Source organism: Budorcas taxicolor, chromosome 4 (assembly GCF_023091745.1).
Source record: "Budorcas taxicolor isolate Tak-1 chromosome 4, Takin1.1, whole genome shotgun sequence".
In the NCBI taxonomy this organism is placed as follows: domain Eukaryota; kingdom Metazoa; phylum Chordata; class Mammalia; order Artiodactyla; family Bovidae; genus Budorcas; species Budorcas taxicolor.
In genome coordinates, this window is record NC_068913.1 from 5,876,200 (window position 1) to 5,899,492 (window position 23,293).

Below are 23,293 nucleotides of genomic sequence, written 5' to 3' on the forward strand. Positions count from 1 at the left end.
TGCCAAATTCTGACTTAAATTGAAGAAAGTAGGGAAAACCACTAGACCATTCAGGTATGACCTAAATCAAATCCCTTATGATTATACAGTAGAAGTGAAAAATAGATTCAAGGGATTAGATCTGATAGAGTGCCTTAAGAACAGTGGGTGGAGGTTCATGACATTCTACAAGAGGCAGTGATCAAGACTTTCCCCAAGAAAAAGAAATGTAAGAAGGAAAAATGGTTATCTGGGAAGACCTTACAAATAGCTGAGAAAAGAAGAGAAGCAAAAGACAAAGGAGAAAAAGAAAGATATACCCATTTGAATGTAGAATTCCAAAGAATAGCAAAAGAGATAAGAAAGTCTTCCTGAGTCATCATTGCAAAGAAATAGAGGAAAATAATAGAATGGGAAAGACTAAAGATTTATTCAAGAAAATTAGAGATACCAAGGAACATTTTATGCAACAATAAGCAAAATAAAGGACAAGAAACGGTATGGACGTAACAGAAGCAGAAGATATTAAGAAGAGGTGGCCAGAATTCACAGAACTATACAAAAAAGATCTTCATGACCCAGATAACCACGATGGTGGGATCACATTCCTAGAGCCAGACATCCTGGAATGTGAAGTCAAGTGGGCCTTAGGAAGCATCACTATGAACAAAGCTAGTGGAGGAGATGGAATTCCAGTTGAACTATTTCCAATCCTAAAATATGATGCTGTGAAAGTGCTGCACCCAATATGCCAGCAAATTTGGACAACTCAGCAGTGCCCACAAGATTCAAAAAGGTCAGTTTTCATTCCAATACTAAAGAAAGGCAATGCCAAAGAATGTTCAAACTACCACACAATTGCACTTATCTCACACACTAGCAAAGTAATGCTCAAAATTGTGCAAGCCAGACTTTAACAGCACATGAACTGTGAACTTCCGGATGTTCAAGCTGGATTTTAAAAAGACAGAGGAACCAGAGATCAAATTGCCAACATCCATTGGATCATTGAAAAAGGATGAGAGTTCCAGAAAAACATCAACTTTTGCTTTATTTACTATGCCAAAGCCTTTGACTGTGTGGATCACAAAAAACTGTGCAAAATTCTGAAAGAGATGGGCATACAAGACCACCTAACCTACCTCCTAAGAAATATGTATGCAGGTCAAGAAACAACAGTTAGAACTGGATATGGAACAGACTGGTTCCAAATAGGGAAAGGAGTATGTCAAGGCTGTATAATGTCACCCTGCTTATTTAACTTCTATGCAGAGTACATCATGTGAAATGCCAAGCTGGATGCAGTACAAGATGGAAGCATGATTTCTTGGAGAAATATCAATAACCTCAGATATGCTGATGGCACTAACCTTATGGAAGAGAGTGAAGAAGAACTAAAGAGCCTCATGATGAAAATGAAAGAGAATAAAAATGTTGGTCCATCACCAACACCTGGAGCTTACTCAAACTCATGTCCATCGAGTTGGTGATCCTCTGGCATCCCATTCTCCTCCCACCTTTAAACATTCCCAGCATCAGGGTCTTTTCCAATGAGTCAGTTATTCACATCAGGTGGCCGAAGTATTAAAGTTTCAGCTTCAGGGTCTGTCCTTCCAATGAATATTCAGGACTGATTTCATTTAGGATGGACTGCTTGGGTCTCCTTGTAGTCCAAGGGATTCTCAAGAGTCTTCTCCAACACCACAGTTCAAAAGCACCCATTCTTCAGCGCTCAGTTTTCTTTGAAATTCAACTCTCACATCCGTAGATGACTACTGGAAAAACTGTACCTTTGACTACATGGACCTTTGTTGGTAAAGTAATGTCTCTGCTTTTTAATGTGCTGTATAGTTTGGTTACAGCTTTTCTTGCAAGGAGCAGGTGTATTTTAATTTCATAGCTACAGTCACCACCTGCAGTGATTTTGAAGCCCCAAAAGATAGTCTCTCACTGTTTCCATTGTTTACCATCTATTTTCCATGAAGGGATGGGACCAGATGCCATGATCTTAGTTTTCTGAATGTTGAGTTTTAGACCAATTTTTGTCATTCTCCTCTTTCACTTTCTCAAGAGGCTCTATAGTTTTTCACTTTCTGCCATAAGGGTGGTGTCATCTGCATATCTGAGGTTATTGATATTTCTCCCAGCAATCTTGATTCTTGTGTGTACTTCATCCAGCCCAGCATTTCTCACGATATACTCTACATATAAGTTAAATAAGCATGGTGACAATATGCAGCCTTGAAGTACCCCTTTCCCTTTTTGGAACCAGTCTGTGTTCCATGTCCAGTTCTAACTGTTGCTTCTTGACCTGCGTGTAAATTTCTCAGGAGGCAGGTCAGGTGGTCTGGTATTCCCATCTCTAATAATATTCCACAGTTTGTTGTGATCCACACAGTCAAAGGATTTGGTATAATCAATAAAGCAGAAAGAAATTTTTTCTGGAACTCTCTTGCTGTTTTGATGATCTAGCAGATGTTGGCAATTTGATCTCATTCCTCTGCCTTTTCTAAATTCATCTTGAACATTTGGAAGTTCACAATTCACATACTGTTGAAGCCTGACTTAGAGAATTTTGAGCATTACTTCGCTAATTTGTGAGATGAGTGCAATTGTGTAGTACTTTGAATATTCTTTGGCATTGCCTTCCTTTGGGATTGGAATGAAAACTGACCTTTTCCAGTCCTGTGGCCACTGCTGAGTTTTCCAGATTTGCTGATATATGGAGTTCAGCACTTTCAGAGCATCATCTTTTAGAATTTTGAAATAGTTCAACTGGAATTACATCACCTCCACTAGCTTTTTTCGTAGTGATGCTTCCTAAGGCCCACTTGACTTCACATTCTAGGATGTCTGGCTCTAGGTGAGTGATCACACCATGGTGGTTATCTGAGTCATGAAGATCTTCTTTGAATCCTTGCCACCTCTTCTTAATATCTTCTGCTTCTGTTAGGTCCATACCATTTGTCCTTTATTGTGCTCCTCTTTGAATGAAATGTTCCTTTGGTATCACTAATTTTCTTAGAGGGATCTCTAGTCTTTCCCATTCTATTGTTTTCCTCTATTTCTTAACACTGATCACTGAGGAAGGTTTTCTCATCACTCCTTGCTATATTTTGGAACTGTACATTCAAATGGGTATATGTTTCCTTTTCTCCTTTGCCTTTCACTTCTCTTCTTTTCTCAGCTATTTGTAAGGCTTTATCAGACAACCATTTTGCATTTTTGCATTTATTTTTTTGGCGATGGTCTTAATCCCTGTCTCCTCTACAATGTCATGAACCTCCGTCCATAGTTCTTCAGGCACTCTGTCTATCAGATCTAATCCCTTGAATCTGTTTTTCACTTCTACTGTATAATCATAAGTAAGTAAGTAAGTAAAGTCACTCAGTCGTGTCCGACTCTTTGTGACCCCATGGACTGCAGCCCACCAGGCTCCTCAATCCATGGGATTCTCCAGGCAAGAATACTGGAGTGGGTTGCCATTTCCTTCTCCATAATCATAAGGGATTTGATTTAGATCATGCCTGAATGGTCTAGTGATCTTCCGTACTTTCTTCAATTTAAGTCTGAACGTGGCAATAAGGAGTTTATGATCTGAGCCACAGTCAGCTCCCAGTCTTGTTTTTGCTGACTATATAGAGCTTCTCCATCTTTGGCTGCAAATATAATCAACCTGATTTCAGTATTGACCATCTGGTGATGCCCTTGCATAGAGTCTTCTCTTGTGTTGTTGGAAGAGGGTATTTGCTATAACTAGTGTTTTCCCTTTGCAAAAGCCTATTAGCCTTTGACCTGCTTCATTTTGTACTCCAAGGCCAAATTTGCCTGTTACTCCAGGTATCTCTTGACTTCCTACTTTTGCATTCCAGTCCCTTATAGTGAAGAAGACATCTTTTGGGGATGTTAGTTCTAGAAGGTCTTGTAGGTCTTCATAGAACTGTTCAACTTCAGCTTCTTCAGCATTACTGGTTGGGGCATAGGCTTGGATTACCGTGATATTGAATGGTTTGCCTTGGAAATGAACAGAGATCATTCTGTCGTTTGAGATTGCATTCAAGTACTGCATTTTGGACTCTTTCGTTGACCATGATGACTACTCCATTTCTTCTAAGGGATTTCTGACCACAGTAGTAGATATAATGATTGGCTGGCCTAAATTCACCCATTCCAGTCCATCTTAGTCTGCTGATTCCTAGAATGTCGACGTTCACTCTTGCCATCTTGTTTGACCACTTCCAATTTGCCTTGATTCATGGACCTAACATTCCACGTTCCTATACAATATTGCTCTTACAGCACTGTTCTTTACGTCCAATACCAATCACATCCACAACTGGGTGTTGTTTTTGCTTTGGCTCCATCCCATCATTCTTTTTGGAGTTATTTCTCCACTCTTCTCCAGTAGCATATTCGACACCTACCAACCTGGCAATTTCATCTTTTAGTGTCATTCTTTTTTGCCTTTTCATGCTGTCCATGGGATTTTCAAGGCAAGAATATGGAACTGGTTTAACATCCCCTTCTGCAGTGGACCACATTTAGTCAGACCTCTCTGCCATGACCCATCTGTCTTGGGTGGCCCTACAGGGCATGGCTCATAGTTTCATTGATTTAGACAATGCTGTGGTCCATATGATGAGTTTGGTTAGTTTTCTGTGATTGTGGTTTTCATTCTGACTGCTTTCTGATGGATAAGGATAAGAGGCTTATGGGCGCTTCCTGATGGGAGAGACTGACTGAGGGGGAAACTGGGTCTTGTTCTGATGGGCAGGGTCATGTTCAGTAAATCCTTAATCGAATTTTCTGTTGATGTGGGGCTGTGTTCCTTCCTTGTTGCTTGACATGAGGCCAAGCTACCACGGAGGTAATGAAGATAATGGGGACCTCTTTCAAAAGGTCCCATGCATGCACTGCTGCACTCAGTGCCTCGGACCCTGAAGCAGCCCACCGCCTACCCACGCCTCTGCTGGAGACTCCAGGACACTCATGGGCATGTCTGGGTCAATTTCTTATGGTTTCACTGCTCCTTTCCCCTGGGTCCTTGTGCACACAAGGTTTTCTTTGTGCCCTCCAAAAGTCTGTTTCCCCAGTCCTGTGTAAGTTCTGGTGGTTCTGTGGTGAGGTTAATGGCAATCTCCTCCCAGAGGGCTTAAACCATACCCAGGTCTGCTACACCCAGAACCCCAGCAGCAGGCCATTTCTGACCCATACCTTCACAGGAGACACTCAGACACAGTTCTGGCTCAATTTCTGTGGGTTGAGCATGCGTTTTGTGCACTTCCCAGGTCTGAACAGCTCAGGGGACCAGGTGCTTGGCAAGCACAATATTTACTGTTGTAAATACCTTTGGTGAGTAGTTAGACTGCTTCTTGCTTTGCATTATTACAGGTAAAGCTATTATGAAATATTTTGCACATATCTTGGTGGATATATACATATATATATATATACATATATATATATATATATACACATGTATATTGATTTATTTTGGATATAAAAGTTACAGGGTATACATACGTTTCATTTTCATAAGTAATAAGTAAAGATAGACTATTTTCCAAAATGACTATATCAATATGTCATCCCATTAAATACATGGGAATGACAATGGTTACATATCTTCACTAACATGAGTATCTGTAGCCTTATAATTTCCATTATTCTGGGGTGTTTGTAGTATTATCTCATTATAGTTTCACTCACCTATGAAGTGACATAACCAGTAGTCAAATTCAAATCTGTTGGATTCACCTTTATACTCTAATCTAAAGCTTAATGGCCTAACTCCACTAATCCAGTAAAATTGTCTAGCTGAAATTTCTATATTTTAAAATATTATATTTCCTTTGAAATAACCATGAGCAAATAGCAAATGTGCCATTAAGGAATTTTTTTCCTTTAAATTTCTAATATATAGTCACAGTTTAAGGAAATACTCAGTGAGCTATCTGTAAAAAAACACTGTGTTTTCAGGGCACAGATAATTAAATGAACAAAGATAGGAAGGAGGGATGGGAGAAAGGAAGGGGGGAGGAAGGGAGGGTTCTTCTTCTTACTGATGACAGCACCTTTCAGCCTTTTATTCGTAACAATAATTTTTTTTTTTTTTTTCCTGAGAGGAATAACAATCCTATGCAAGAAAGTTATTTGGATTGTATTTGCCAGTGTGATTAAGCTTTAAATAGGTGAGACTTAGAGGCAATGAAGTATACCTGTGTGTATCATTTCTGAAGATAATGTGCATCAGAATGTGAATATGATCCCACGTGTCGTTTGTATGGGCATCTTCCTGCTATTATCAAGTTGCAATCCCACAGTTTTCCAGTGGTTATCATGTCATGGATCTTCCCCTGTGGGATATAAAGAGGCCTGAATGTGTGTGTGTGTTCCAGTATTAAAGTATAGTGAAATTGCCCCCAAAATTGTGACAAACAATGTTTAAATATGTTTTCAAGATATTTTGTTTTCATATGAAGACAAATAAAACTATAGAAGCCAAAACGAAATATGAACTAAATAGCAAATAATCTTAATATCTTAGAAAATGTTCATTTAAGCATTTAACTAGCACACAGTATAGCAATATAAAATTAGATTTGATATACTAGAAAAATATACTTTATATTTATATATTTTATATAAAGGACTCTATGTAATGTGGGGAAAGACTGAGAGCAAGAGGAAAAGGGAACAACAGAATATGAGATGGTTAGATAGCATCACTGACTCAGTGTACTTGAGTTTGAGCAAACTCTGGGAGATAGTGAAGGACAGGGAAGCCTGGTGTGCATAGTTCATGGGGTTGCAAAGAATCAGACTTGGCCTAGAGACTGAACAACAACAAAAGATTTTAAAATAAACTACTTATGAGATAAATAGCTGATAAAGTATGAAGAAATATACTCAGTAATAACATAAACTTTTTATAATTAAAATTATATTAATATTTTGTGTAAATAGTGTGATATTTAGAAGCATTTAGTCACTACAGGAGACTATATTGCTCTAAATGTGGGCAGTCAAATGCGGTTACTGCACTGACAAAGAGACTGTTGGTCATGCTCTCTTCCTTAATTGCCCTCGAGTCAGCCTGAAATCTATGCTCCAGTAAAAATGCATAAGAATTAATTGCACATTTTATTTATTTACTCACACAACCATCACTTTGGTTCATGAGGAGAGAAATAGGGAAAAGAGGAAAGTACTTACTAAATTGCTCTTAGGTTGCTAAAATCTCTACACTAGAAATTGTTTAGCTGTGTGTCCATGAGATAAATTATCTCAAAAAATACTAGAAATAAATTTAGTAAATAAAAAATACAAATGACTATATTGGAATAGAGCCATTCATAAAGTGAAAAAAAAAAAAACATAATTTTCTCAAATTATCAAATCCATCAATGACCAAAGCATAGTTGTTACAAAACTTGAAGTAAATAAATTATTCTTTATATTAATACTTAGCTAAATTGAAGATATATTTCTTTAGAACTTTAAAACGATGTGCCATATACTTTCTATGCATCTTTGAATCCTTTGGTAATTTATGCACTGGCACGTGCGCATGCATGCATGTGCGCATGCATGCATGTGCGCACACACACACACACACACACACACACATACATACAATCACTTGCTTCTATGGCTGAGCTGAGAGGACCTTGGCATGTAGTTCATCTGTGGAGAACAGTGAGAGGACTGAGGCTTTCAACTGGTTCAACAGAGCAGCACATTTACTTTTTATGTATCGCATTCACTGGGCTTCTGTGTAATATACAATTGGGGAGAAACAAAATTGGCAATCTTATCCTCCTCTTCACAGGCAGATAAGAAATAATAGACTCATCATGAAGGATTTGGTTTGGATAGGTCAAGAGGTAAGTCATAAGATTTCAGTAAATGCCAGATCTCATCATCGTTATTATCATTATATTGTTGGGTGGTTATTATCATCATTATAATTAATAAGGAAATACACTTTCATACAAGACAGTCTGAAAAACACTTTCTGCCACATTTATCACCCCAGAAATGACCCCTGGAGGACAGAGATGCACAGTTTTCTCTTCTCTCCCCTGCCATTTCCACAATCATAGTAGGAAACATATTTATGGTCTTTAGATCAAAGTGGAAAGAATATAGTTTAAGAATTGCAAACCGTGTGAAAAGTTTATTTTTGTAATATTTTTCCAATTAAAAATCATATGATGTTTTTAGTCTTCATTTGGTTTACATGCCCTAAAGGACTCCTGTGCACATGAGGGAGATTGGTCTGGTTTAGTGCTGAAGTATTGATAACCAGGCTTTTCTGGATCCATGGCCAGAGCTGGAGTGAGCTATGTCATGATGACAGGAGATGACGTTCCTGTGCAGAGTGGAAGGTGGGTGATACCTATTGGAAAATCAGGTGACTGATTGTCATTGTCGTGTTTTCTGATATACTCTAAGGTAACACATGATGCATGAGTAAAATACCATTACACTGACTTAGGAATAAGCGAGTGCCTATCACATCACCCCAACACCCTAGAAACACACTACTGTCACTTCCCAATCACAGGTTACTGCTCATAAATAACCACTGTCCTCAACTTTCTGATACTCCTTAACTTGCTTTTCTTTACAAAGTATATGTGCATTTTTTTCTGTTCCTGCCTTCTATAGTAAACTGAGTTTTATTCCTTTCCTTTATTCACACAAAATTATGGATCAGTCCATATTTGATAGCTGTAGTTTGTTCATTGTCATTTCTGCATAGTACTCTATTATATGAATTGGCAGTGTATTCAACAATTCTACTTTTGATGGATGTTTGTTTCATTTGTTTCCTTTTCTTTAGCTGTCATGCCATTCCATATACAAATCTGAAGTACACAAAATTGGATGCTCTTAAGACATCTATTCAAGAGTGAAATTTCTGGATCACAAAGTCTTTTATTCAACTTTCATAGGTATTGTCAAACTATATACCAAATGACAGATGCCAATTAATATTCTTTTTTAGCATATGGAAGTTCCTGTTGTTCCAGTCTGATTAATTGTTATATCCTGACACTGAAAGTTTGGGCTATCAGATCATTTCTAATTATACATCGTGTGGTTTTAAATGGTAATTTTCTTGATTCAAAAGTATTTCTTATACAGGAAACTTTACATATTCTGAGATCTTAATGATTCTGGAATACATTATCTTCTACAATAATTGTAATGTTGGTCTAAATAGTTGTTTGCAATCTACCTGAAGCTGAAGCTGAAGTTGCAACATTCCTTTATCTCTTTCCTTCTTTCTCTCTCTTTTTGCACCTGGTAAGCCTCATTCCCAACCAACACTCACTGAACTGATTCTTCTTCTACTGCTCCGTTGGGGCACATCGGGCATACACCAGGTCAGGGCGGGAGGGGGGGCATATTATAGACTTTGTGTTGTCTCATTAGTTTCTCTGTCTCTCTGCATTTAAGTAATGCTGTGTTATTTATGTCATCTCTATGTTTAGTTGTAGTAGCTGATTGAGCAAGACCTTAGCTTTATTCTCTTTCATCAAGTGTGTCTAAGGGGCTCTTGATTTCCTCACCATATAATTTTTGGAATAAGCTTGTTAATTTTCATGAAATACTTTTGAGGAATTTGATTGTAATTCAGATAAATCAATTCAATTTTTCAAACAATTTGTGTTTGATACATTTAACTTCACAATCTGTGAAACCAATCACATTTCTCATTATATAAACATCTTTAATTTTTCCAACATAATTCTCCTATAAAGTTTTACAAAGATTTTATAACATACAGTTTTAGGTAATCACAAATTTCATTTAATTTATCTCTGGCCTTTAAACTACCATCCTATATATTTCTTTGTAATGGTCATTTCAGATATTAGAGTATACGTTTCTTTATATTTACTTAGAGTTAATGTTGTACCATTTCCCATTAAATGTAAAAACCGTGTAATTGTATGGGCCCATTTGTTATGACTTTCATTTATTATTCAATGGTAATCATATATACTAGTTGTATATATTCTGAAGAATTTAAGATAGGGAGTCTTTTACGCTTCCTCACTGAGAAGGCAAAAAGATATGGCACTGAAAGATGAACTCCCCAGGTCAATAGGTCCCCAATATGCTACTGGAAAAGAGTGGGGAAATAACTCCAGAAGGAATAAAAGGCTGAGTCAAAGCGGAAACAACACAAAGTTATGGATGTTTCTGGTGATGAAAGTAAAGTCTGACGTTAAAAGGAACAATATTGCACAGGAACCTGGAATGTTAGGTTGATGAATCAAAGTAAATTGGAACTGGTCAAATAGGAGATGGCAAGAGTGAACATTGACAATTTACTAATCTATGAAATAAAATGGACTGGAATGGGCAAATTTAATTCAGATGACCATTAATATCTACTACTGTGGGCAATAATCCCTTGGAAGAAATGGAGTAACCTCCAAAGTCAACAAGAGAGTATGAAACACAGAACTTGGGTGCAATCTCAAAAATGACAGAATGATCTCAATTCATTTCCAAGACACCATTCAATATCACAGTAATCCAAGTTTATGCCCCAACCACTAATGCCAAAGAAACTGAAGTTGAACATGTCTATGAAGATATACAAGACCTTCTAGAACTAACACGCCAAAAGATGTCCTTTCCATCATAGGGGACTGGAATGCAAAAGTAAGAAGTCAAGAGATATCTGGAATAACAAGCAAATTAGGCCTTGGAGTACAGAATGAAGCAGGGCAAAGTCTAATACAGTTTTGCGAAGAGAATACACTGGTCATAGCAAACACTCTCTTCCAACAACACAAGAAACAACTCTACACATGGATATCACCAGATGGCCAATACCAAAATGAGTTTGATTATATTTTTGCAGCCGAAGATGGAGAAGATCCACACAGTTGGCACCACAAGGCCGGGAGCTGACTGTGGCTCAGATCATGATCTCCTTATTAAAAAAATCAGGCTTAAATTGAAGAAAGCAGGGGAAACCACTAGACCATTCAGGTAGGACTTAAATAAAATCCTTTATAATTACACAGTGGAAGTGACAAATAGATTTAAGGTATTAGGTATAATAGAGCGCCTGAGAACTGTGGATGGAGGTTCATACTATTGTACAGGACACAGTGATCAAAACCATAACAAGAAAAAGAAATGCAAAAAGGCAATTGGTTATCTAAGGAGGCCTTACAAGCAGCTGAGAAAAAAAGAGAAGGGAAAGGCAAATGAGAAAACAAAAACTATACCCATCTGAATGCTGATTTCCAAAGAATAGCAGGGAGAGACAAGAAAGCCTTCCTAAGTGAACAATGAAAAGAAATAGTGGAAAGCAATAAAACAGGAAAGACTAGAGATCTCTTCAAAAAGTTAGAGACAGCAAGGGAATATTTCATGCAAAGATGGGCATGATAGGGGACATAAATGATATGAACCTACCAAAAGCAGAAGATATTAAGAAGAGGTGGTAAGACTACACAGAAGAACTATACAAAAAGGATCAAAATGACCTGGATAGCTATGATGATGTAATCTTATTATAGATGATGTAATCCTATTATGATGATGATCACTCACCTAGAGCCACACATCCTGGAGTGTGAAGCTAAATGGGCCTTAGGAAGCATTACTATGAAAAAAGTTAGTTGAGGTGATGGAATTCCAGCTGAACTCCTTCAAATCCTAAAAGATTATGCTGTTAATGTGCTGCATTCTATATACCAGCAAATTTGCACAACTCAGCAGTGGCTACATGACTGGAAAATCAGTCTTCATTCTAATCCCAAAGAAGGAAAATGCCAAAAAATGTTCAAAATACTGCAAAACTGCACTCATTTCACATGCCATCAAGGTAATGTTCAAAATCCTCCAAGTTAGGCCTCAGTATAACATGAATCAAGAACTCCCAGATGTAAAAGCTGGATTTAGAATAGATAGAGGAACCAGAGATCAAATTGCCAACATCCATTGGATCATAGAAAAAGCAAGAGAATTCCAGAAAACATCTACGTCTGCTTCACTGACTATGCAAAAGCCTTTGACTGTGTGGACACAATGAACTGTGGAAAATTCAGCAAGAAATAGGAATACCAGACAACCTTAGCTGCCTCCTGAGAAACCTGTATGTATGTCAAGATGCAACAGTTAAAACTGGACATGGAACAAGGGACTGGTTCTAAATTGGGAAAGGAGTACATCAAGGCTATATATTGTCTCCCTACTTTTTTAAATTCTATACAGATTACATCATTTGAAATGCCAGGTTAGATGAAGCACAAGCTGGAATCAAGATTACTTGGAGAAATATCATTAAACTTAGATATGCAGCTGGCACCACCCTTATGGCAGAAAGTGAAGAGGAACTAAAGAGCCTCTTGATGAAAATGAAAGAAGAGAGTGAAAAAAGCTGGCTTAAACGTCAGTATTCGAAAAATGAAGATCATGGCATCCAATCCCCTCGCTTCATGGCAAATGGATGGGGAAACAGTGGAAACAGCAACAGACTATATTCTTGGGCTCCAAGATCACTGTGAACAGTGACTGCAGCCACAGTATTAAAGGATGCTTGTTTCTTGGAAGGAAAGCTATGGCAAAAATTCACAGCATATTAAAAAGCAGAAACAAATGTCCGTTTAGTCAAAGGTATGGTTTTTCCAGTAGTCTTTTGTGGGTGTGAGAGGTGGACCATAAAGAAAGTTGAGCACCGAAGAATTGATGCTTTTGAACTGTGGTGTTAGAGAAGACTCTTGAGAGTCCCTTGGACTACAAGGAGATGAAACCAGACAATCCTGAAGGAAATCAACCCTGAATATTCACTGGAAGGACTGATGCTGAAGCTGAAGCTCCAATACTTTGGCCACCTGATGCAAAGAGCTCACTCATTGGGAAAGCCCCTGAAGCTAGGAAAGATTGAAGGCAGGAGGAGAAAGGGACAGCAGAGGATGAGATGGTTGGATGGCATCACCAGTTTAATGGACACGAGTTTGAGCAAGCTCCAGGAAATGATGAAGGACAGGGAGGCTTTGAGTGCTGCAGTGCATGGCGTCACAGAGAGTCGGACTATACTGAGCAACTGAAATGCCCTGAACTGCACTGAACATATTTACAATTTATGATATTCTCCCTTCCTTTCTGATGATATGAGTGATTATTGTTATCATTTCATTTCAACCCCAATCACCTTCAAAATGTCTTGTAGTTCAGGTCAATTGATAATTATGCAGCTGTTGGAAAATGTTTCTATTTAACCTTCATTGTTAAAGGATATTTTCACTGGCTACAGAGTTCCAGATTGGCAATTCTGTTTGTCATCATTTTAAGATGGTTTCATGTCTTCTGGTCTTCATTATTTAGGAGGACAATTCACTGCTGATTTGTACTGTTGTTGTTGTTCAGTCGCTCTGTCGTGTCTGACTCTTTGTGATCCTATGGACTGTAGCACACCAGGTTTCCCTATTCTTCAACATTTCCCAGAGTTTGCTCAAACTCTTGTCCATTGAGTCTGTTGTCCCCATCTCCTCCCGTCTTCTATCTTCTGACCATCAGGGTCAAAATTCTAAAAGGTAGGCTTCAACAGTATGTGAATCAAGAAATTCCAGATATTCAATCTGGATTTAGAAAGGGCAGCAGAACCAGAGATCAAATTGCCAGCATCTGTTGTATCATAGAGAAAGGTAGGGAATTCCAAAAATGCATTACTTCCCCCACATATGTTTGTGGTGGTGTTTATCCACTGGATGATTTAAAGATTTTCTATTCATGTTTGACTTTCAGTAGTTTTATTATGAAATACCTAGACATGTCTTACTTTGATTTAGCCCAGTTGGTATTCTCGAAATTCTGATAAAGATGGTACTTACAGGGCAATGGTGAAAAATGGTCTTTTTAATAAACTGTGGCTCCATTGGAAATATATGCTGGTAAAAAAAAAATGAATCTGTATCATCTCATCACACACAAAAGAAATTCTCAGTATATTCTGGATTGAGAATGGTAAAATTTTGAGACATTTAGAAGAAACAGAAGGATATCTTCATGACTTTGAGTTGGACAAAAATTTTCTTAAATAAAACTTAGCAAGCACTAGTCAAAATAAAGTTAGGCTAAATTTTAATAATGTTTGGAACTTCTATCAACTGACACCATTTAGACAGTAAAAAGGCAAACCATAAAATAGGAAAAGTTGGCTATAGCATACGTATCTGATCAAGGGCTCATACCTTAAATACCTCAAGGATTAACAAAACTCAATAACAGAAAGATAGGCCAAGAATTTTAAAAATGGACAAAACTCTTGAATAAGCTATTCGAAATGAGGTTCTTTAAGTGACCAATAATTGTATTCAACTTTTATGACCAGAGGTTCAACATCATTAGTTGCCATGGAAATACAAATAAAAACTATAATTAACCACCATAATAGGATTATAAGATCGATAAAGTAAAAAAGGCTGACAATAGCAAGGATGTGTAGTAATCAGAGCTCAACTTCACTACTATGAAAGGGAAAACTATTCAACCACATAAAAAACTACTTGGCAGAATCTTGCAAAATTAAAAAATACACTGTCTTGGCCTAGGTCTTATAGTTGCAGAATCTTAACTAAGGATTAAGAGGCCACCCTTTTATAAGAAAGATGAAAGTTCATGGCACATAGGAAACAAGGAAAGAACAGACACAAAGCAATGTTATGTGATATATTATTTCACTGGCCATTGTTTCATAATTAATGCAAGTTGCATTGAAAAGTTTGCATGGAGGAATAAGCTCCAAAATATTATTTGCATGAGGGAATAATTTCTAAAACATTCTAGGACATAAAATTTAAAAAAAAAATTATCTGCCCTGTATTCTACTGGTCTAGGTTAACCTAAAGGGGAGATAATTACTCTATTTCCTATTCAGCTCTTTTAAATTTTAGCTCAGAAATGATTTCTGCATTTGAACATCAGTGGAACTTAGGGCCATTTCAAGTTTGGAGCTAGTAGATATAATGCTGCTTCAGTTGTTTCTGAACAATTGTGTGCCTGTGAAAAAAAAGTGAAAATGTTATTCATTCAGCCGTGTCCAACTCTTTGTGACCCCTTGGTCTTTAGCCTGCCTAGCTTCTCTGTCCGTGGAATTCTCTAGGCAAGAATACTGGAATGGGAATTCCAGGTGGTCCAGTGGCCAGGACTCCAATCTCCCAATACAGGGGGCCTGGGCTTGATCCCTGGTCAAGAAGCTAGGTCCCACATGGTGCAAATAAGATCTGGTACAGCCAAATAAATAAATAAATATTTTTTAAAAATACTGGTATTTATAGCCATTCCCTTCTTCAGGGGATCTTCCTGACCCAGGCATCGAACCTGGGTCTCCTGTATTTCAGGCAGATTCTTTACCACCTGAGCCACGTACATGCATGCATTCTATTAGTTTCATGACTAGGGGTAAATTTCTTGGCCATACAGTGTGAATGATTAGAGGCACCTTTTAAGGTTCCCAGAAATGCTTCCATGTTTCCATATCTTGTAAAGTATCTTAGTAGCACAATGTTGGGCTTTTGGTCTGAAGGTAAAATTAATTTGTGTGTCATTTCCATAGCCACTGAGATATCTTTAACATTATCTTATTTTAATGTCTTGAATTATGTTAATAAAAGTAAAATACAAACACAAAAATTCCCTTTACTAAAATGCCATTGTTTAGTTGCTAAGTCACGTCTGATTTTTGCAACCCCATGGATAGTAGCCTGACAGGCTCCTCTGTCCATGGAATTTTCCAGGCAAGAATACTGAAGTGGGTTGCTATTTCCTCCCCCAAGGGATCTTCCCAACTGAGGGATCAAACCTGCAACTCACGTGTCTCCTGATGCATGCATGCAGATTCTTTACCACTGAGCCACCAGGGCTGCTGCTGCTGCTGCTGCTACTAAGTTGCTTCAGTCATGTCTGATTCTGTGCGACCCCATAGATGACCCCATAGAGCCCACCAGGCTCCCCGGTCCCTGGGATTCTCCAGGCAAGAACCAAGGCATTACTTACTAAAATGAATTTGTTTCTAATATGGTATTCTTTTCATATAGTACTGGACTTGTTCTGTTAACTAAAATACTTTTGCATCTATGTTTATAAACGAGATAAACCTCTAGTATTTGTTTCTTATAATGTCTTTGTCAGGCTTGTGTTTCACAGGTAGTCCTGCTGGACTATATAGCCTCTTTTCTTTTATTGGAAATGTTTCTGTTTTTTTATTCCCAGGAAAAATCGGTAAAATACTGCTGTTCTTCTTTAAATACTTAGTAGACTTGATTGTCATTGGATAAATATAGGATGGAATTTAATTGCAGAAGATTTTTTTATTACCATATATGACCTATTTAGGTTTTCTCTTTCTTTAGTTTCAGTTTTGGTAAATTGTTTTTTAAAAGTTACATATTTTTTTCTAAATTTCATTTGCATAAATATAGTAAGGACTGAGGATCAATTGCTTAAAGATATCAGTGGGAGATTAAAAGAAAAAAATTGCAAAAGAACTGCAACAAATAGATAAGACGTAATGATGAAAGTGTAAAATGTGATATCCAAAACACAAAATTGAAGAATATTAGTAAGAAAATGTAGATTTTTTTAGAATGTGATTGAAGCTAAATGATTCTAGTTTAAAATAAGTATAAATAGTTAGACATCAACATATACAAACCAATGGTAACCAAGAATCCAAAATCTACAATAGACACACTAAAATCAGAAAGAAATGAGCACAAGCATAATACTAAAGAAATTCATCAAAACCACAAGGGAAAAAAAAAAAAAAAACAAAAAATAAGACTAAATAACACTTTCTGACATAAATCACAGCAGTATCCTCTATGACCCACCTCCAAGAAAATTGGAAATAAAAGCAAAAATAAACAAACAAGACCTAATTAAACTTAAAAGCTTCTGCACAATAAAGGAAACTATAAGCAAGGTGAAAAGACAGCCTTCTGAATGGGAGAAAATAATAGCAAATGAAGCAACTGACAAACAACTAATCTCAAAAATATACAAGCAACTTATGCAGATCAATTCCAGAAGAATAAATGACCCAATCAAAAAATGGGCCAAAGAACTAAATAGACATTTCTCCAAAGAAGACATACAGATGGCTAACAAACACATGAAAAGATGCTCGACATCACTCATTATCAGAGAAATGCAAATCAAGACCACAATGAGGTACCATTTCATGCCAGTCAGAAAGGCTGTGATCCAAAAGTCCACAAGCAATAAATGCTGAAGAGGGTGTGGAGAAAAGGGAACCCTCCTACACTGTTGATGGGAATGCAAACTAGTTCAGCCACTATGGAGAACAGTGTGGAGATTCCTTAAAAAAACTGGAAATAGAACTGCCTTATGACCCAGCAATCCTACTGCTGGGCATATACACTAAGGAAACCAGAATTGAAAGAGACACGTGTACCCCAATGTTCATCGCAGCTCTGTTTATAATAGCCAGGACATGGAAGCAACCTAGATGTCCACCAGCAGATGAAAGCATAAGAAAGCTGTGGTACATATACACAATGGAGTATTACTCAGCCATTAAAAAGAATACATTTGAATCAGTTCTATGAGGTGGATGAAACTGGAGCTGATTTTACAGAGTGAAGTAAGCCAGAAAGAAAAACACCAATAGAGTATACTAACACATATATATGGAATTTAGAAAGATGGTAACGATAACCCAGTATACAAGACAGCAAAAGACACACAGATGTATAGAACAGTCTTTTGGACTCTGTGGGAGAGAGAAAGGGTGGGATGATTTGGGAGAATGGCATTGAAACATGTATAATATCATATATGAAACAAATCGCCAGTCCAGGGCTGATGCATGATACTGGATGCTTGGGGCTGGTTCACTGGGATTACCCAGATGGATGGTACGGGGAGGGAGGAGGGAGGGGGGTTCAGGATGGGGAATATGTGTATACCTGTGGTGGATTCATCTTGAGTATGACAAAACCAATACAATATTGTAAAGTAATTAACCTCCAATTGAAATAAATAAATTTATATTAAAAAATAAATAAAAGTACTTATATAGAAAAAAAAGACTAAATAAACAAGGAAGAGCTGAAAAAGACTGGAAAACAGGTAATAAAATGGTAATAAATACAAACATATCAATAATAACTGTATATGTGAATGGACTAAATACACTAATCAAAAGATGTAGGATGGCTGATTGGATATTTAAGAAAGAGAGAGACACTCCAATTTGCTGCCTACCAGAGATTCACTTCAGGGCTAAATATATACACAGAGTGAAAGTGATGGGATGAGAAAAGAAATTTTATGAAAATGGAAATGATAAGAAAGTGGGAACAGTGATATGCATATCAAACAAAATAGATTTTGAAACAAAACTAATAACAAAAGACAAAGGCATATTACAATAATAAAGATATTAATGAACAGAGTATTATTAACATAAATGTACCCTCTACAGAATCATGGAAATACATGAAGCAAATAGTAACAGTCATAAAGGGAGAAATTGAGAACAGCACAGTAATGGTATGAGACTTTAAAACCCCACTTACGTCAATACACAGAACATCTAGACAGAAAATTAAAATACCAGAGATATTAAATGACAGAATAAACTTGTTGGAGATAATAGATATATATAGAATCTTCCCTGGTGGCTCAGAGGTTAAAGCGTCTCCCTCCAGTGCAGGAGACCCAGGTTCGATCCCTTGGTCAGAAAGATCCCCTGGAGAAGGAAATGGTAACCCACTCCAGTATTCTTGCCTGGAGAATCCCAGGGATGAGAAGCCTGGTAGGCTACAGTCCACGGGGTCACAAAGAGTCGGACACGACTGAGGGGCTTTACTTACTTACTTACAGAACACTGAATCCATAAATAGCAGAAAACACACTTTTTACAAGAGTACATAGAATGTTTTCCAGTATAGATTACATACTAGGCCAAACAAGTCTCAATAAATTTAACAAGATAGAAATTACATTAAAGATTTTTTTCTGACCACAAGCAGTATGAAACTCGAAATCAACTACAAAAAGAAAAATAGGAAAAGAATAAACCCATGGAGACTAAATAAGTTGCTACTAAATAATGAATGGGTCAATGAAGAAATCAAAGAGGAAATCAGAAAACACCTCAACACGAATGAAAATGGAAATACAGCACTCCAAAGTATATGAAATGCAGCAAAAGCAGTTTTAAGAGGGAAGTTTAGAGGGATACCATCCCTCAACACGCCAAAAAAAAAAAAAAAAAAACCCCACAGATAAACTATATAACCTATCACCTAAAAAAAGTAGGTAAAGAAAAACAAATAAATCCTAAGGCCACAAGAAGAAAGGAAATAATAAGATCAGAGTAAAAAGAAAATAATAGAAATAAAAACATGGAAAAAATCAATGAAATCAAGAGATGATGTTTTTAAAAAGCGAAAAAAAAAAAAAATGGTAAAACTTTAGCCAGTCTCACCAAATAGAAAAAGGAAAGAACACAAATAAAAAGAATAAGAAATGAAAGAGGAGAAATAACAGCCAATACCACAAAGATGCATAAAGCTACAAGAGAATACTATCAACAGTTACATGCAATAAATTGATCATCCTAGAAGAAATGAAAAAAATACAGAAATGAAATAAGAAAACTGACAAGACTGAATCAATAAGAAGTATTTTTAGTATTAGTCGCTCAGTCATGTCTGACTTTTTGCGACCCCATGGACTGTAGCCTGCCAGGCTCCTCTGTCCATGGGATTTTCTAGGTAAAAATACTGGAGTGGGTTGCCATTTCCTCCTCTAGGGGACCTCTCCAGCTGTGCATAAAGGAGACTTCTGTAATGTAAATTAGAGGATACCCCAGGTTAGCTGTCATAGAAAACTATCTCTTGAGCCTTTAAATTCTGTACCAATTCTACACTTCTGGTTGGGCGACTGTTTGTTTCTTTATTTAGGTTTTAGGGTGAATGACCTGGGAGTATTTGTTTCCATCAATCTGACTGCAAATCTAAAGGCGCAGTTGAAATGTTTATTTTTCTTGCCATCCTCAGAAGAGATTGATGCAGATCTATTCTATGATTCTCATTCTTTTCAATTACAATACAAATAGCTTATTATTTTTTGCAACCTATGTCTTATAATAAAGCAGTGCTGAAAAATTAAATAGAAGAATGTTCAGTTGCCATATAGGCTACAAAAATGATTTGTTGGTGGTAATTTTTAATCTTGATCCTAAATATATTTATCAATAAGAAACAGACAATTTGAAAAGACTAATCATTAGTATGGCAGGAGGGTTCTTCACCACTAATGCCACCTGGAAAGCCCTCATTATTAAAAAAAAAAAAAACCACAAGATCATCTCAATAGCTGCAGAAAATGCATTTGACAAGATTCAGCATTTGTTCATGTGAAGAGTTCTTATCAAAGTGGCTGTAGAGGAAATTGGTCTCAATATTACAAAGACAGTTATGAAAAGCCCAGGATAAATGTCATATGACATTTCAGGTGAAAACCTGAAAACCTTCCCTCTAGAATCAGGAACAAGAAAAGAATGCCCACTTTCACCACTTCTCTCCAGCAAAGTATTGGAAATCATAGCCACAGAAATTGGACAACAAAAATAAATAGAAGGCATCCATATTGCAAAGGTAAAGGTAAGACTGTCAATATTTGTAGATTACATAATACTTTATAAGTAGAAAACATTTAAGTCTCCACTCAAAACCAATTAGAACTAATCAATAAATTCAGCAAATTTGCTTTATGCAAGATTAATGTACATAAATCTGTTGCTTCTCTATACCCTAAAAATAAACTATCAGAAAGAGAGAGTAAAAATAATCCCATTCAAGATCTCATCAAAATGAAACAAAAAAAAAAAAAAAAAGAAAACTAGGAATAAATTTAACGAAAGTGTTGAAAGACCTGTACTTTGAATACTATAAAAAATTATGAAGGAAATTGAAGATGATACTAATAAATAGAATGATATCCCATGCTCTTGGATTGGAAGAATTAATATTGTTTTAACACCCACACACATACACAAAGCAATCTTCAGATTTAATGCATTCCCTATGAAAATATCCATGACATTTTTCACAGAACTAGAACAAATAATTCTAAAGCCATATGGAGCCACAGAAGATCTCAAATTGCCAAAGCAATTTTAAGTAAAAAGAACAAAGCTACAGCTTTTACCCTCTCAGACACAAAACCATAATATGAACCTGTGATAATCAAAACAACATGGTACTGGGGCTAAAGCAGACACGTAGATCAAAGTAACAGAATAGAGAGCCCAAAAATAAACCTACACATCCATGGTCGATTAATCTATGACAAAGGAAGCAAGAATATATAATGGAGGAAACACATTCTCTTCAATGAGTAGTGCTGGAAAAACTGGACAGCTACATGTAAGAATAAGATTACAACATTTCCTCACATCATATACAAAAAAAAAAACCTCAAAATGGATTAAAGACCTAAATGTAAGATCCCCAAACATAAAATTCCTAGAAAATAACACAGGCAGAATACTCTTAGACATAAACTAGAGCAATTTTATTTTTTTTATCTGTCTCCTAAGTCAAAATAAATAAAAGCAAAAATAAAGAACAGAACCTAAATAAACTGAACAGTTTTTCACAGCAATGGAAATCATCCACAAAACAAAAAGACAGCCTACTGAATGGGAGAAAATATTTTCATATAATATAATTGATAAGGCATTAATATACAAAGCATTAATATGAATATTAAATAAAGAGCTTATACAACTCAATATCAAAAACAAGAACAATCCATTCAAAAAATGAACAGAAGATCTAAATAAACATTTTGTTAAAGAAGATATACAGAAAGCTAACTGACATATGAAAAGATGCTCAACATCACTAATTATTAAAGAAATGCAAATCAAAACAATAATGAGATATCACCTCATACCTAACAGAGTGGCAATTATCAAGGAATCTACAAATTCCAAATGTTAGTGAGAGTGTGGAGAAAAGGGAATCCTTTGTATATTGTTTGTGACAATGTAAATTGGTGCAATCACTCTTCAAAAACAAAAATATAGAACAAAAACAAAAACAAAATATAGAACAACCATATGATTCAGCAATTTCATTCATGGGTACATACTTGGAAAAAATAAAAACTACAATTTGAAAAAATAAATACATAGCAGGACTATGTTATAATAGTAAAGCTGTGGAAAAAAAACCTGAGGGTTCATCAACAGATAAATGGGTAAAGATGTGGTAGATATACCATGAAATATTGTGCAGCCATGAAGACAATAAAAATGTTTCCATTTGCATCAAGTCAAGGCAGATGGATATAGAAAATACTAAGCTCAGTAAAATAAGTCAGACAGTATAACACAAATACTATATGATGTAACTTACATGTGGAATCCAAAAAAATAATACAAATGGATATAGCAAAATAGAAACAAACACAGTAAAGAAAACAAACTAGTTGTTACCATAGGTAAGAGGAAAGGGAGGTGGGCCAAGTTAGGGGTATAGGATTAAGAGGCACAAGCCACAATCAACAAAATAGATAAGCAACAAGAATATCTGTTTAGCCCTTCCTTGGTGGGCTCAGATGGTAAAGAATGTGCCTGCAATGCAGGAGACCCAGGTCCGATTTCTGTGTCAGGAAGATCCTCTGGACAAGGATATGGCAACCCACTCCATTATTCCTGCCTGGAGAATTCTATGAACAGAGAAGCCTTGAGGGCTATAGTCCATGGGATTGCGAAGAGTCAGACATGATTAAGCAACTAACACACACTTCTTATAGTAACTTTAAATGGAGTATAAACTGCAAAAATACTGAAATGCTATTCTGAACAGCTGAAATTAACACATACCAATTGTAAACCAAAACTACACTTCAAAATAAAACTTAAAATATGAGTTTGATTTGCTGAGATTTGCTGATATTATTTGATGCCCTTTAAAATATCTGCAGTATATTTTGATATTACTGGTATTGGTAATTTTGGAATTTTTTAAAAATTGGAATTTTTTATTACCAGTATTGGTCATATTTGTCTTCATAAATACTCTTATTCATTCCTTCCAGAGATTTACTAATTAATCACAATTGCCTGAATCAATTATTAAATAGGATGGGCAAAAATCATGCTTTTCATGATTCATTCAGTTATTCCCTATTTATTGGCTGGCATTATTCTTTGGGAAAACAACCAACCAAACAAACAAACTATGCTTTCTGAAACAACAAAATGTTCCATATTCACACTGATGAAATTATT